Here is a 15,978-nt window from a genome sequence, read left to right on the forward strand (position 1 = left end):
TGTGCTTTGAAAATAATGCCACGCTTTCTTTCCTGTTTCCACATTTGTTTTACCGTTTCCGATTTATAGGGGTAGTCATGGACTTTCCAATTAAGATTTTATTTACACTTTGACCCGTCGCCCTTTTGCACACGGTTGTTGTAGAGAGTCGAGACTTGCTGCATTTTCTTTCATTTTACAACAGATTTCAAATGATGTGCCACTTAACCCCCCTTGCCATTTGAAAATTTTGAGTTGGACCCCATCTGGGACCCCGCGGGGGACCCTGGGGCATTTTTTCTTACCACAAAAAGTTTCTCGTTGAAAATGGTGGGATAAGTGTTGGCAGAGTTTTTCACTTACTCAACCATTTCCGAACAAATGACGGTTCAAACTATTCTGCATGGTAATTTTTTGTAGTTCTTACATTACAAAATATGTTGTAACTCACGATATTCCCCCGGTGGCACGTATAACTTTGGGATCCATCTAGTTATAACATATAAAATGCAAACACAATGGTCTCGTTCCGATCTCTGCGGAGCCACTGCGTGACCCTTCCTTGTAAGTATGAAAACATTTACGTTCACTCCAACCTCAATCATTTCATGAATTCAACCTGATTTACATATGTTATTAGGACGTAAAATTGAATGTGATTTATTCTATAACACTTTTATACATTGCAAGAGCTGTGACGTCTAAATATTCACTGAGAACTCATAGTCGTATCGCAATAAACAAAAGCGAGTATGGAACAGTAAACTGCTTTCACAAAGGTTAAAAGAAAACCTGCAAAAGCATGCAAAATAGTCGAGTGGTTTAGGTCGATACTCTATCAATCATATGTTTGTGTGTTAAAACCCGATAATAAGTTTTTCTAAGTGTCTTCCTATTTTCATTTGGAGGCGGAAAACATTTCTTTGAATAACCCATTGGAAACTTCTTTTGTTTCAAATTCGGCTAAGACGGAACAAAATATCAATTGCAAATCTAAAATCCATTGCTGAAAACAAAATATAAAGTATGTTTTCCCATTATTATCCTCAGATTTGTAACGAGACCCGGGTTCGATTCCCGGAGGGAGTTCATGTGGTTCGGATTCCACCTTAATCAGTAGGTCCACGTCTCCTATAGCCACGCTGCTGACCGGGCAGTTAAACTCAAAATCACAATCACCACCACACGGCGGGAGTTTACATGGTTCGGGTTTTACGTTAATCAATATGTCCACGTCATATGGTCTTGCTGTTGAAAGAGACGTTAAACTCCAAATCAATTCAACTCATTAAGATCAGAGTTCTGAGTTTAATACCAGCTTGAAACCATACGTTCAAAACAAAAATTGAAATAAAATGAAATCTTTATGTTTAACGTCCCATGGTTATGCCGGTTAGGCTAAAGGAGACGGTGATAATGAGAAAGGAGTGAAATGGTGGAATGAAGAAAGTGGGAGGAAACGGGAGAACCCCGAGAAAACCCACCAGCACGGCGTTTGTCCACCACAAAGTCCAAACGGCGCGAGCTGGGATCGAATTAGGGACCCGAAGCACCGGAGGTGAACGCTCTACCACTGAGCCACCGCACCCCCCAAAATGAAAATTATTCATGCTTCTGATACCTATATAAAAATGGAGAGAGAGAGAGAGATAATAAATATGGTTGTATTTTTCATAGGGCCAAAGTGGCTTAGTGGTAGAGCGTTCACCTCTGGTGCATGGGGTCCTTGGTTCGATCCCAGCTTGCACAAAGTCAGATTTGTGGTGAAGAAACACCGTGTGCGTTCGTTTCCTCAGGATTCTCCTGTTTCCTCCTACCTACATCGTTGCACAATTTTCGTTCACTTCTCATCATCACCGTCTCCTTTACCTCGCCGACATAAGCATGGGACGTCAAACTTAATTTAATTTCATTTCATTGAAAAAATTACTATAATTCATAATCTGCATCTTTATAAAGCAACTTTAACAATCATATGGATGTATAATGCTTAAAATTGAATTAAATCGCAATTGCAGTAATCTGCAATATTTTAGGTTTCTCATTTATTTACATCAAATGTTTAGTTATTTGATACTTTATAGCAAAAATATTAACTGCTATATAAGACACTATTATATACCTGTGGCGTGGAAGACCCTGGTTTGATTCCCAACGGGAGCTCATGTTTTTCGGTTTCTATGTTAATCAGTAGGTCCCGTCTCATATAGACTCGCTGCTGAAAAGGGCGCTAAACTCAAAATCAACTCAACTGAATAATTATCTATACATTGAATTTAATAATAAGGAGGGAGGCCGAATAAAGAGGGAGACCTTAAAATTTAAAACGTAGGGTCAGCGTGAGTCAGAGAGGTCACGGTGGGTGGTGTGTCACAGTGAATCACGTCCTGTTGACCCACGATCCACTGACCTACTCACAAATCTTGACCCAATTGACTCACTCCATCTCTGGACTGTACACACAGATAAAGCAGACATATATGTAATCTGATCTTACTTGGCCTTCACTAATTTAAGATAATCTACAAAAAATGAAAGAAAGCAATTTCAAACGCAAAAATATAGAAATGTATTTTCAACGGAACAAAAAAAAACGTAACAGCCCAGATTTGAACCCGGATTTCTCCACTCAGCAAGCAGACGTCTTACCGACTTACCCACGGCATATCTTCCGACTTCTGGTTTTGAAACTTTATTTACATTGCGTGTGTTACGTAACAACGACGTTACGAGATGTCCTTACTGTCGTGTTAACACGCGTTCCGTAAATTTACGAAGTCGCTCTTTTAATCCAAAATCAATTCGACACACACGCACACACACATAGATGGCTAAGTGAGGTAAATAAAATTTAAACTTCAAATGGAACTGGGGTGGCTCACCGACAATGGCTGAGTTAACACGTTTGATAACAGCGCGGGTAATAGCTGACTTATAGATAGAGCCTGTGTAGGTAAGTGGATAGCCCTACCGCGTGAGACTGTCGTTCTAAGGGTGTGGGGTTCGAGTCTCGGCCTAGACTGAGTTAAATTTTTTCCAGCACTATAAATGATGTTCGCGTTTGATACTGAAAGAGAATTATCCTATGAAGGGAGAAAACCCACGATGGGGGCAGGGGGAAAGACGGACACTGTTTATCCTTAAGTGTTAAAATTTAATTTATTCCCATGTCTTTTGCTCTTTCCTTTCCTTCTTTTCTTATTTTGTTTAGCTTTCCATACTTTTTCGGTCTCTGCATGATGCGTATTATTGTTTTCGTTTCCTTTGCATTAATTTCTATCTGTTTGATCTTAAAGTGAATGGAATTTCTGCAGATTTATCTCGTGGTTGTTTCTCTAAGTGATGCTCTCAGATAGTAATACTTTTTCCTCCAAATGGAGGAATATCCTGGCATGTTATGTTTTCGGGCACGTATTTGCTGTCATGTTGGTTGTCCAACTATCAGACATAGAGTGAAACTATCCTGTTACTGGAAAAAGCTATCATTTCTTATGTATTCAACCTCCACTTATTACAGTCGCTGACTGTACATGGTCTACAACATTCTCTCATGCTACTCACAAAGTTGGTAATGAGCTCCATTGCTCTATCAGCGCTATTGACAACTAGTGGATGATCCTTGGTGCAGCTGGACGTGTCGCAAAACGTCTCTCGATAGCATTCCAAATGTGCTCAGTGCGATTCAAGTCGGAGGAACAGGGACACCCGTCCATTCGCCAAATATCTTCTCGTTCCAATAGCTCTGCCAATTGCCTGTTCGATGAGATTCATTACCATTCATAAGGAAGAGGTGAAAATACAAGAAAATTTAATAGCTGGAATGGGGACGAATCTAATCCTTGTCTTTCATATATCAGGTTTTGTTCAGTGAACGAGGGATTTCTCAACTAACAAGATGAGTCTAATAATTATTTCAGCGAGTCGATCAACTATTTTGCTAATATTTCAAATTAAAGGCTTTTGAAGTTTCAAAGGAGTAATAAAAAAAGGCAGTATCCAGGAAAATGGAAGATGAAGTTTCTTTCCATTTCAATATCTACAAATATTTGCTATTTTACCAATATTTTCTCTGATATTTTCCATAAGTAGAAGCTTTGCTTTGTATATAATTAAATACACACTAATTATTTGCTGAGCAAAACCATTATATTTTCATTAAAAACTAGCATATATTACCCGCTTCACTGGGTTGAAATAAATAATTTAAATACACACTGATATTGCTCATTTTGGGTTATTTTAATGTATGTCATCCCTACTCATCCCCCAAGTGTCCGGGCTGAAAATGGACTTAAACAGCATCAGAAGTGTCACTGTTCATTTCGGCGACTGCAAGAACTATAGATTCAATAGTAGTATCTGTCATTTTTGACCACTTATATATATGCATATATATATTTCCCCCACCCCCATGTTGCAGACCATGGCATCGGAAATGTTACCGTTCATCTCAGCGACCTCAAAAAATGTGGATTGAGCACTAATATCGGTTATTTCCGATGATTTTTAAATATCTCTTCCTCCCCCTCCCCCAAGTTATGGGTTTGAATTTGGATTTAAACGGGATCGAAAGTATTGCTGTTCATCTAAGGGATCCAAAAAACTATAAATTCGACACTGATAGTCGCCATTTTCGATCATATATATATATATATATATATATATATCTTCCCCTCCCCCAAGTGGCGGGGCTGATTTTAGATTTAAACCAGATCGAAAATGTCACTGTTCATATGAATTATCCCGAAAACTATGGATTAGACACTAATATTGGTCATTTTCGATCATTATTATATATAGCTTTCCCTCCCTCTCCTCCTTGCTGCGACACATGGCATCAGAATTGTCACTGTTAATCTCAGGTATGCCTAAAACTATGGATTCGACACTAATATTAGTCATTTTCGATCATTTTTAAATGTTTATCCCCCTCCGCTACGTTGTATCCTTCCCCTCCCCAACTATCAGGGCTGAACTTGGATTCAAAACAGCATCAGAAGTGTCACTGTTTCTCTCATCGAACCCGAAAACTATGGATTAAACACTAATATCGGTCATTTTTTTATCATTTTGAAATGTCTCTCCCCCTCCCCCTCCCCTACGTTGCATCGTCAAACTGAATAGTCTAAAGCAATCCCTGCCCGTAAACTCATGTATGTTGAAAATTTGATTGAGATCGGTCGGATAGTTCAAGAGTTATTAAGTTACAAAAATAGTCACTTTCAGTCTTATATAAATTGATTTTTATATATATCTCCTTCCTCACCCTCCCCTAGGTTACACCGTAAAAGTGAAATGACGAAAACATCCGAACCCTAACCATGTTGAAAGTTCGATCAGGATTGGTCTGGTGGTTCAAGAGTTATTAAGTTTAATTTATTTTTATAGATTTCTCCCCTCCCCTAAGTTCTACCGTTAAAGTGATATAAAAACCACCTAAGGTCCGAACCTCATCTATGTTGATTTTTTTTAAAGATCGGTCGGGTGGTTTAAGCATGATGAAGTGGCAGTCACTTTTATTTTTACTTTTTTTTTTTTTTTTTTTACATATATCTTACTCTCCCACCTCCCCTTCGTTGCACTGTAAAAGTGAAATGAAGAAAACATCCCACTCCCGAACTTTATCTATGTTGAAACTTTGATCGAGATCGGTCGGGTGGTTCAAGAGTTATTAAGTTTTATTTATTTTTATATATCTGTTATTTTAAGAGTATAACACACAGTATGAGTAACGTGAGATGTAGGAAAAGTCTTGCTGACACTTTTGAAAATGTGACAAGTATTTCTTAAATGGTGCTGAATTGGGTAGAATTGTACCAACTTTTTTACAAAAGGGGCTGAAAATGCCAGCGTGGTAACAACGGGCCGATGAATGGCAAAAAGGGCTGAATTTGGTACAATTGTACCAAGTGTGGCAACAGTGGTTGTGCGCAAAGCGATTCGAAAATATGTGAACCATCTTTTGGTAAATACGCAAAATTATTGTCATTGTATGGCATAGATATCCTCCTTGTTTTCCTTATAACTGAGCATTCATTGCCATCCCAATAACTGCAAGAAGAGTTTGAATGATTGAAGCTAGAGATAGATACTGTACTTGTGCTTTATCGCTTGAGTAAAAGTTTGATTTAATTTATCGGACAGGCCGATGTCAAAGCGGTTATGACAGTGGTTTTATTGTATAAATTTAAGCTGAAACAATTTGTACTTGTAGGGAATAATATTGTAGTAGCCTTGAAGAAGATACAGCTAATAAATACACCTTAAATTGGTTCTGTATTACGAGATGAGTTTTGATCGTTTACACTCAGGGCTTTCTTTCGTAATGTTTTGTGTCAATGAAACAAAAATCGGCGTTTTAGTTTGCGACAATAGACATAGTAATAATAATTTGCGTTGCGTAACGCTTCACAATTTTTACGAAGGTTGATAAGGAATAAGGATATCTCTTACAAAATAAGCTCAGCGGCAAACAACCTGCTATGGGTTCAAATGAGCTCTTCAAGAATATCGTAAAAAGCTGTCTTATGCCATATTGGTGCCAGACTCCTTTGGCGCAAGTAGCCATAGTAAAGGTATAATAATAATAATAATAATAATAATAATAATAATAATAATAATAATAATAATAATAATAATAGCATTAATAATAATAATAATAATAATAATAATAATAATAATACTATTAGCTCCTTCGTGGCTAAACGGTTTGCGTGCGCGTTGTTGGCTTGGAAGACCCGGATTCGATTCCCGGCGGAGCTTATGTGGTTCGGATTGCACGTTAATCAGCAGGTCCACGTCTCATGTAGCCTCGCTGCTGAAAGGGGCGCTAAGCTCAAAATAAACTCAACTTAATAATAATAATAATAATAATAATAATAATAATAATAATAATAATAATAATACGAAGAAGAAGAAGAAGAAGAAGAATGAGATTGTGTATCTGGAAGAGTAAAGTTCTCTCATTCTGTACGTTATGAAAACTGCTTATGAGTTCGATTGTCGTCTAGAATTAAAGTGTCTTACGATCTACGCAAGTGGTCGTAACGATCATCCAGGATGCTGTAGAAAACCACTTCCCGTCTTGAAGTCTATAATATAAAGTTATCCGTAACAAAGTTGGTTAAAAGCAGAACCAGTGTTGCCACAGTCCTAGCTCTGGAGTGGGCTGAAAAACAGTACCAAATTGAAACAAAAAGGGCTGAATTCATTATTTTATACCATCAGGGGTAAAAGTATCGGGGAACGCCGTCAACCCACTTTCAGTAAATATCTGTAGCGTCCCTCACTTCTAAAAAATTACAATGGGCAAAGATAGGCACGGGGGTCGAGACGTCATGCATCCCCCCTACTTTTTCAGATCCACTTTTACCCCTGAGTGTAATACATGGCTCTATAACATGAAAGTAACAGAGATAAAGTTCTATAACACTCCCCCCTTTTCCAAGAGTTTAAATCAAGAAAGTGTTTTTTTCTTAATTAATTTTTAAAAACATCCAAATAGGACGACTAAAATTTCTACCACTGCTTCTTTCTCGTCTCCTTTATGCGCGGTGCGGATGCGCTCATCTAGCGTCATTTGTTTTCGGTATAGTTCGAATTACGAATTTTCTACACAAAGTTCGTAGCGTTATGCTATGTAACGTCACAGAAATGAATGTTCAACAGCATTTTTTAAGAGTCCAACACACAGTATGAGTAACGTGAGATGTAGGAAAAGTCTTACTGACACTTTTGAAAAAAGTGAGAAGTATTTGTTAAATGGTGCTGAATTGGGTAGAATTGTACCAACTTTCTCACAAAAGGAGCTGAAAATGCCTGCGTGGTACCAACGGGCCGATGATTGACAAAAAGGGCTGAATTTGGTACAATTGTACCAAGTGTGGCAACACTGTGAGACACTATGAGTTACAGGATAACTGTACAATCTTATATACATACACCAGCTAAGACATCTTTCTTCTGATTGGCTCTTGGCAGCAGCAAATCTCCTTCAAGTATACTTATTTAAAAATTCCTATATAGATGCTTTCTATTATTGCTAATAAGACAAAATGGCGATCTTAACAAAACTAATTTAAACTAACAATTAATTAACTTAAATAACTTTATATATATATATATATATATATATATATATATATATATATATATATATATATATATATATATATATATATATATATATATATATATATATATATATATATATATATATATATATATATACACTCGTATATACAGGGTGCGGCACGAAAAACCGGCCCGTAAAGTGAACACATAAAATGAAATCTAATGTATTGAATATGACTACTCATCTTCACAGCAGCCTTCACAGCAGGTGCTGAAAGTGTCCTCCGCCCACTTCAACACACATGTGAGCACGATTGAGGAGATTCATATATACCCTTGTCAGTTCTTGTGTTGTAATGCTATTGGTGACATCCTGGATCCTGGTCTTGAGTTCTTCAATTATGTGTGGATTTGTTTCGTATACTCTTCCCTTTAACAGTCCACATAAGTAAAAGTCACACGTGTACAAGTCTGGTGACCGAGGAGGCCACAAGCCTTTGCTGATTGTCCTCTCTGGTGTAAACATCTTATGCACAAGGGACAATGATGCAGCTGATGTGTGGCATGTTGCACCGTCCTGCTGAAAGTAACATAACTGACGCTCCTCTTCGGTCAAGTGTGTATAAAACTCCTCCAGGATTCCCATATACACGTCACTGTTCACTGTCGTCTCAAAGAATATGGGCCCAATAACGCGTGTGGCGGAAATGGCACACCAAACACCAATCTTCTCATCATGCAAGGGTACCTGGTGGATTGCGTGTGGATTTTCTGTCGACCAATACCGGTTGTTTTGGGAATTTACGTACCCAGACATGTGGAACCACACCTCGTCACTCATGATGAGCATAGTGGATCCAAGAAACCACTGGCAACATTGCTCAACAGCCATGAACAGAAATGCACCCTCTTCTGCAGGTCAGGCTCCTTCAGTTCTTACACAACACTTATCCGGTACGGTTTTAACTTCAGTCCCCTTAAAACACGTCTGCAACTTCTCTCACTCGCATGAACCTGTTGACTCAATCTCCTGGTTGACTTTCGAGGACTTCTTGTCATTATCTCCTCCACCTGCATCTTTAATTCAGGTGTGCAGACAGATGGTCGTCTGTTCCTGGGAGCATTTTGAACCGATCCTGTACGCCGCCATTTTTCAATCAATTCCTGAATGGTGCTTTTTGCTGGCACAGAACGTCCTGGAAATTTCTCCCGAAACAAATTCTTTGTTTTCACAAAAGATCCAGTGAGAATGAACCCTTCAACAATGGCAACACGCTCGGGTATCGAATACGGCATTATACACTGACCTTTTTCTCAACTGGTTTCGACAAGTTTCACTGGCTGCGGCTGCACGTGACTGCTGCAGGTCACGTAAGTCGACTCGACCTCGACACGCCATCTCTTGGTAGAAAGGTAGATTATTTAAGTGTTGCCAAAAACACAATATACCAGAATATTACGACGGGCCGGTTTTACGTGCCGCACCCTGTATAATATATTTTATTCTTTAAGATTTTGTAACAATTTATTTCACTTCTGGTCTATGTTAAGTCCTGCGTTTCAGTTCATCACTTTATTACCCTCCATTTCAATACATCGTGCCTCCTTCCATTTTCTGACTATTCTTCTATCTTCTTGGTCTAGAATTTTTACTTCTTTCCAATTAACTGCATGTCCAGTTTCCCTTATGTGTTTGTAGACCGCATTTTTGTCCCTCTCTAACCTAACTTCTTCTTTATGTTGTTTTATACGTTCTCTAAGTCTTTTCCCAGTTTCTCCAATAAAACACATATTACACTGGCTGCACTGAATTTTGTAGATCACTCTTTTTTTCCGTCAATGTCCCTTGTTCTTCTTCTCTCTTCTTTCTTCTTTTCTCCCTTATTACTTCCAGTAGTCTCTTGCTTCCTTTTCTATATGTTGATATGCCTCCCATCTTCAGCATTCTTTTAATAATTTATGTTTCTTCTCCCAAATTTTCTATCCCCCACCACATTTTCCTTTCTCCTATCCCTCCTTCACTTCGTTCTCCTTCTCGTCTTCTTTCTTTTCTTTCTCTATTTTTATACTCCCATCTTCTGTACTTTAACTTTTTTCTATCATATCCATTATTATCTAGCTGCTTATGGAGTAATTGTATACTTTGTTCTGCTTTGTTTTCTTCACTGCTTATTTGCATAATTCTTTTCTCCGTATTATTGACGAAATTCTTCTTGGTCGAGTGATCCACAACACTTTTGGGGTGGCAATAGTTTCCCGACGAGTAACTTTTTTGGTACCATTCTGTGTATATCACTCCTTCCTTCATACTTATTTATTTAATTTTTAATGGAAATATAATGGTTTTGCTAATCAAATAATTAGTGTGTATTTAACAATATTTTCTAACTACAAATAGTCAAGTGCAAAACAATAATAAAGTGTTGTTTTATACGTTCTCTAAGTCTTTACCCAGTATCTCCAATATAACACATATCACACTGGCTGCACTGAATTTTGTAGAAATGCACGAAGAGCGCTGGTAGATTCGCCCGACATTCCTCTGTAAATGATATAATACTACGAGCCCTCAACACAGCTGGATTTCCTTCAATACGGGAACCTTCTGGTTGCTGTCGTTCTGATGGAAAGCGACCGGATGGGATAACACTGGTTCCATGGATGAGAGGTAAATGTTTATTGTGGGACTTCACATGCGCTGATACATACGCTCATTCAAGTCTCCCTCTGTCAGTAATGAACGCTGGAGCTGTTGCTAATCGCAGAGAAGCTGAAAAGCAAAGAAAATACAACAACCTTCTTGAAAAGTTTGTTTTCACTCCAATCGCTATTGAAACCAGTGGTGCTTGGGTTGCAAGAAGTCTTGAATTCATTAGGGAGGTAGGAAGACGCATTTCTTGTGTTTCCGGCGAAGTTCGCTCCACATCTTATCTAATACAGCGCATATCCGTTTCTATCCAACGTGGTAACGTCTCGTCGGTCCTTGGCACTTTACCGCCTGGCAAGGAACTGGATGAGGTGTTTATACTATGAGAAGAATTGTTTTACATATAATAGTTTTTCTTTTGACGTTATAATTACATAATTACTTTTGATTTAATATTTCTTGTTTCCGACCATGAATTATTTATTATTTTCTGATTTTTCATTATATTTTCTTTGTTTCTATTGATTTGAGAGCGCTTCGTTATTAATAAAATTAGGAACTGTTTTTTTTTTTTTTTTTTTTTTTTTTTTTTTTTTTTTTTTTTTTTTTTTTTGCCGTATACATCAATTTGATATCTTAACAAGTTCCGGAGATGTAATAAACATTAGTAAAGTTTGCAACTCTTCTTAAAATTATGAAATTAGAACTGCTGTCATATTGTAGCAGCAGAAGAAATCAACATTTTTAAAAACAATTTCCCACAACTATATCATTTTAAGCAGCATATATATCTCTGCCTATGCTTTTCGTATTCCCGAAATGCGTTGACGTATCAAATTACTGTAAATGTCATAATTTTTTTTTTATCACCCACCTAAGTAATTCGATGTGATATTTGTCTAAACAACTTTTCGAAGTAAGGTTTTTTGAAGGGAGAGTAAAATTTTCAATCCTTTGTATATCCTACTTGTTACTAATACATCGCATCATAGTGACGGTATTCGACACTAAGGTACTCTCGATGTGCATGGACACATCGGTCTCACTTGTTTTATTACTGCTCTAGAGCCTCCAAAATGTAGATGTTCATGGTCATTTTTGATACTGTACGTCTAACACTGACTAAAATAAATGTGGAATTAGAAATTATGTTTAAAAAAAACCCTCATAAAATGCTTCGTGTGGAGTATTGTACTGTATGATGTAGTAACATGGACATTACGCAAAAATGATTAAAAACGACTGGAAGATATCGAAATGTGGGTGTAAAGAAGAATGCAGAGAATTAACTGGGTCGAGCGGAAAACGAATGAGAGGATGTTAGAAATGATGTGGGAGAAAATAATAGTTTTAAATATTATTGAGAAAAGGAAGAGAAACTGGTTGGGACGGGACATTGACTAAAAAAACTGTATCATGAGGGACGTGTTAGATGGTATGGTGGCAGGAAAGAGAGGAAAGGGGAGAAGGAAGTTACAAACTAATTAATGATGTCAAAACAGAAAAATCGTAAGTGAAGACGAAGAAGCTAGCGAAAGACCGTAGAACATGGAAGCTTCTCAGTTGTGTCAAAGGACCTGCCAATAATGGCAGAATACTGTGATAATGATTATGATAAGTTTTCATTTAGTATACAAGTATAGATTTTTAATGTGTAAGACTTACATAGTACTCTTTTAATAAAAAAAAAAACAAGCTATAAGTTTTTATTGGGTTGGTAGACACTGTAAATCGAGTGGTTTTGTGAAGTACGTCAAACAATATAATATACGTGTCGATATTTGCATGTTACAATATCTCATCGAATTTTTATCTATTAGTTTAAAACTTGCAAAGGCGTTTCAAGATTAATGATCCACCCTGTATATACACTAATTTAGCCTTTAAGACAGGAATTGAAGAAACTTCCATAATAATTTCTTTTATCCTGTCAAACTTTCGTTACACCATAAGATTCTGTTGCACATTGTAGTACGCAATGCAGAGTTTGGGCTTGTTATAAAACTGACAAAGGATGTTCATATTAAGAAAATATTTAAAGCAAACATGTTTTTAGAATATTCTTTGTTCCTGGAGGAAGTTCGGGAACTAAACTCTTAAAGAAGTGAAGAGTTTTTGTAAAACAGACTAGAATACGTACGTTTTCTTTTCTATGTGGGAAAGCTTGAAGCTAAAATATTAAAGAGCTAAAGGATTTTTGTATGAAACACAGCTGAAAATGTTTTATTTATAAAACAGCTTTTAGATTTGAAATATTAAAGAGTGAAATTTTTACTGAAGGAAAGGGTCTAGAATATAGATTTTTCATGCTACAACTTTCGAACTAAATTATTAAAATAGATTGAATCTATCTTAAACAATTCATTCAGGTTTTTTTTTTTTTTTTTTTTTAACTTTTCATACAAGCAGGATATAATTCATTAACAATTCACACTGTATGGCTTTTTCAAGAATTCGAACTTTAGTCTGAACTGGAAAACATATTCGACTAACAGTTATTCAATTTACGATTTGATTTACGCTGCATTATAATAAATTATAAAGCTATCTAATTTAAACTATCTGGCATTACGAAAGGCTGTGCAAGCTAGCTGACATATATTTGGGAGATATGTGGTCAATACGTCGGTTCCATGCAGGCTTTTTCTTAAAAGAATGGTTCTATTTAAAAAGAATAGTTCTAGTTCTAGTTTTTTAAATTGAAGTTGAGAATAGAGGTAAATGAAAGCATGCGATGGGAGTCGCCAGAAGTTGAAATTTTTTTTAAAACTGACTTAACATTGCTCAGATCACGAAATTTCCAATCAGATTTATGACCAAGTTTCTGTGATACGTGCGTGCATTGCAAAATTACGGACATGGCAATGAGATTAACAAACACCGTCATGAAGTGCGTGCAATAGGACGCATCCTCATTGAACAATTGTCTTTCAAAAATAATAATTTTAATTTAGCGGTGGCTCAGTGGTAGAGCGTTCACCTCTGATGCTAGGGGTCCCGGGTTCGATCCCAGCCCCCGCCAAGTGAACTTTGTGGTGGACAAACACCGTGTGCGTGGGTTTTCTCGGGTTCTCCCGTTTCCTCCCACTTTCTTCATTCCACCATTTCATTCATTACTCATCATCACCGTCTCCTTTAGCCTAACCGGCATAACCGTGGGACGTAAAACTCAAAGATTTCATTTCATTTTTTCGAATCTAACCGCGCCCTTCCCGCAGGTCTATTGGCTAGCGTGGTCACTGTTTCGGTTCACGGTGGGAGAGCACAAAAAAATAATTTCAAAGTAATTCACTTTGGTTGTTCATCCGTCTCCTTTAGCCTAAAGGGAATAACTGTGGGGCGTTAAACCAAAAATAATAATAAAAAGAAAACTGTTGCAGTAGTCTTCATCATTCCAATCATTTGTATTTTTTCCATGCTCTCACCTCTTGTATTTTATAATGTAGTGAATGGGATACTTCTCTCTCTCTTGTATTTTATAATGTAGTGAATGGGATACTTCTCTCTCTTGTATTTCATAATGTAGTGAATGGGATACCTCTCTCTTGTATTTCATAATGTAGTGAATGGGATACTTCTCTCTTTTGTATTTCATAATGTAGTGAATGGGATACTTTTCTCTCTTGTATTTCATAATGTAGTGAATGGGATACTTCTCTCTCTTGTATTTCATAATGTAGTGAATGGGGTACTGAAATATGATGCTGAGGGCTATCTTTCTTAAGCAGCTGAAGCACCTTACGACAAATTATACGTTTTCGCATTCCTACATATATAACATCTAGCATCCTATCTATCCCCGCGTGTTACTACGGATAATATTTTCATCTCTTCCTCCCCCTACGTTTTATCTCTCTTCATCTTCGATATTGAATTCAAACGAATAATAAAAACATACTCAAAAATTATTTAAGCCCCCAGCACCATTAGGATATGAAATTCTCAGAACCTCCCCTTATCTGCAGCCTAGGATGCAAGAGGAATATTTATACCATATTTTAAGGCTTTACATCTAATAGTTTCGGAGTTCTGGGGAACATAAACACACACAAAACTATTTATACCCTCATCCCACTAGGATATGCAATTCTCAAAATCTTGCCTTATATGCAACTTAGAGTGGAAGGATAACAATTGTATATACTTTCAAGGTTCTATATCTAATAGATACAGAGATCTGCCGAACATCAAAACAAACATTTGAAGCGCCCTCCCATCTCCTTTAGAATAAGCAATTCTCAAGACCTCGCCTTATTTTCAGCCTAGGGTAGAAGCAGCAAACTATTAAGGCTATACATCTAACAATCTCGGCGATCTCGCGAACTCCAAAAGAAAATATTTAAGCCCCTTTCCCCCTTAGGATATCTAATTCCCCGAACATTTCCTCATTGCAGCCTAGAGTGCAAGGAGACTATTTATAGAATATTTCAAGGTTCTACGTCTAATAATTTCCGAGATTGGCGAACGGTAAGAAATTATTTAAGCTTTCTCTCTATCATCGCTTGGAATATATATTTTACAAAGTTTCATCTAATCTACAGCCTAGGGTACAAGAGGAACAATTCCACAAAATTTGAAGGATCTAGGTCTAATAGTTTCTGAGTTCTATTGATGAGCAAATCAACGAGTCAGTCCGTGGGTTTACTCTTTTATACATATATAGATTACGCTAGCCGCATATTCACCACAGGACAGAACAGCAAAACTGAGCCGCAGTACAGGCAGGAAACTGTGAACAGTGGAACAAAGCTTCGTACCATATGCTCCAAGGATGTTACAAATAGAGGATCTGCCCATATGTATCGTCATCCTATTAAATCGATGAAGCCAAAAAACAACCGAGCATCGGCACGTCTGATTGGCTACTCTCGTTTCCATCATCGTCTGATTGGCTACTTTCGTTTCCGCCATGATTGTTGGCTCAAAATATTGCGATCCTATTGGGCGGAGTGGGCAGAGTAGGGGTGGCGAAACTGTGACGTATCGCTTCAAGATTTTGTTGTAAGGGCAGATCCTCGATTTTATGAGATCCTTGATATACTCACCCGAACACTGCTAGCCTCTTAAACACACGGACCTCAAGACTTCCCTCTGCATCGTCTCCTGTCTCCATCTGCTTCAATTTGGGTGGTCTGTCTTCTGATCAATACGCAGGTAGGCTTAGGAACTGTTTTCCCGCGGAAGTAGGCAAATGTTAGGTGTCGAGCATTTCAGTAACTTGTATTAACCCACTTTTGGGTATGGCCTTTACTACCCTCTCTATCAGTGCCAGTCATACA

Source organism: Thermobia domestica, chromosome 9, assembly GCF_964235325.1.
Source record: "Thermobia domestica chromosome 9, izTheDome1.hap1.1, whole genome shotgun sequence".
Taxonomy (NCBI): Eukaryota; Metazoa; Arthropoda; class Insecta; order Zygentoma; family Lepismatidae; genus Thermobia; species Thermobia domestica.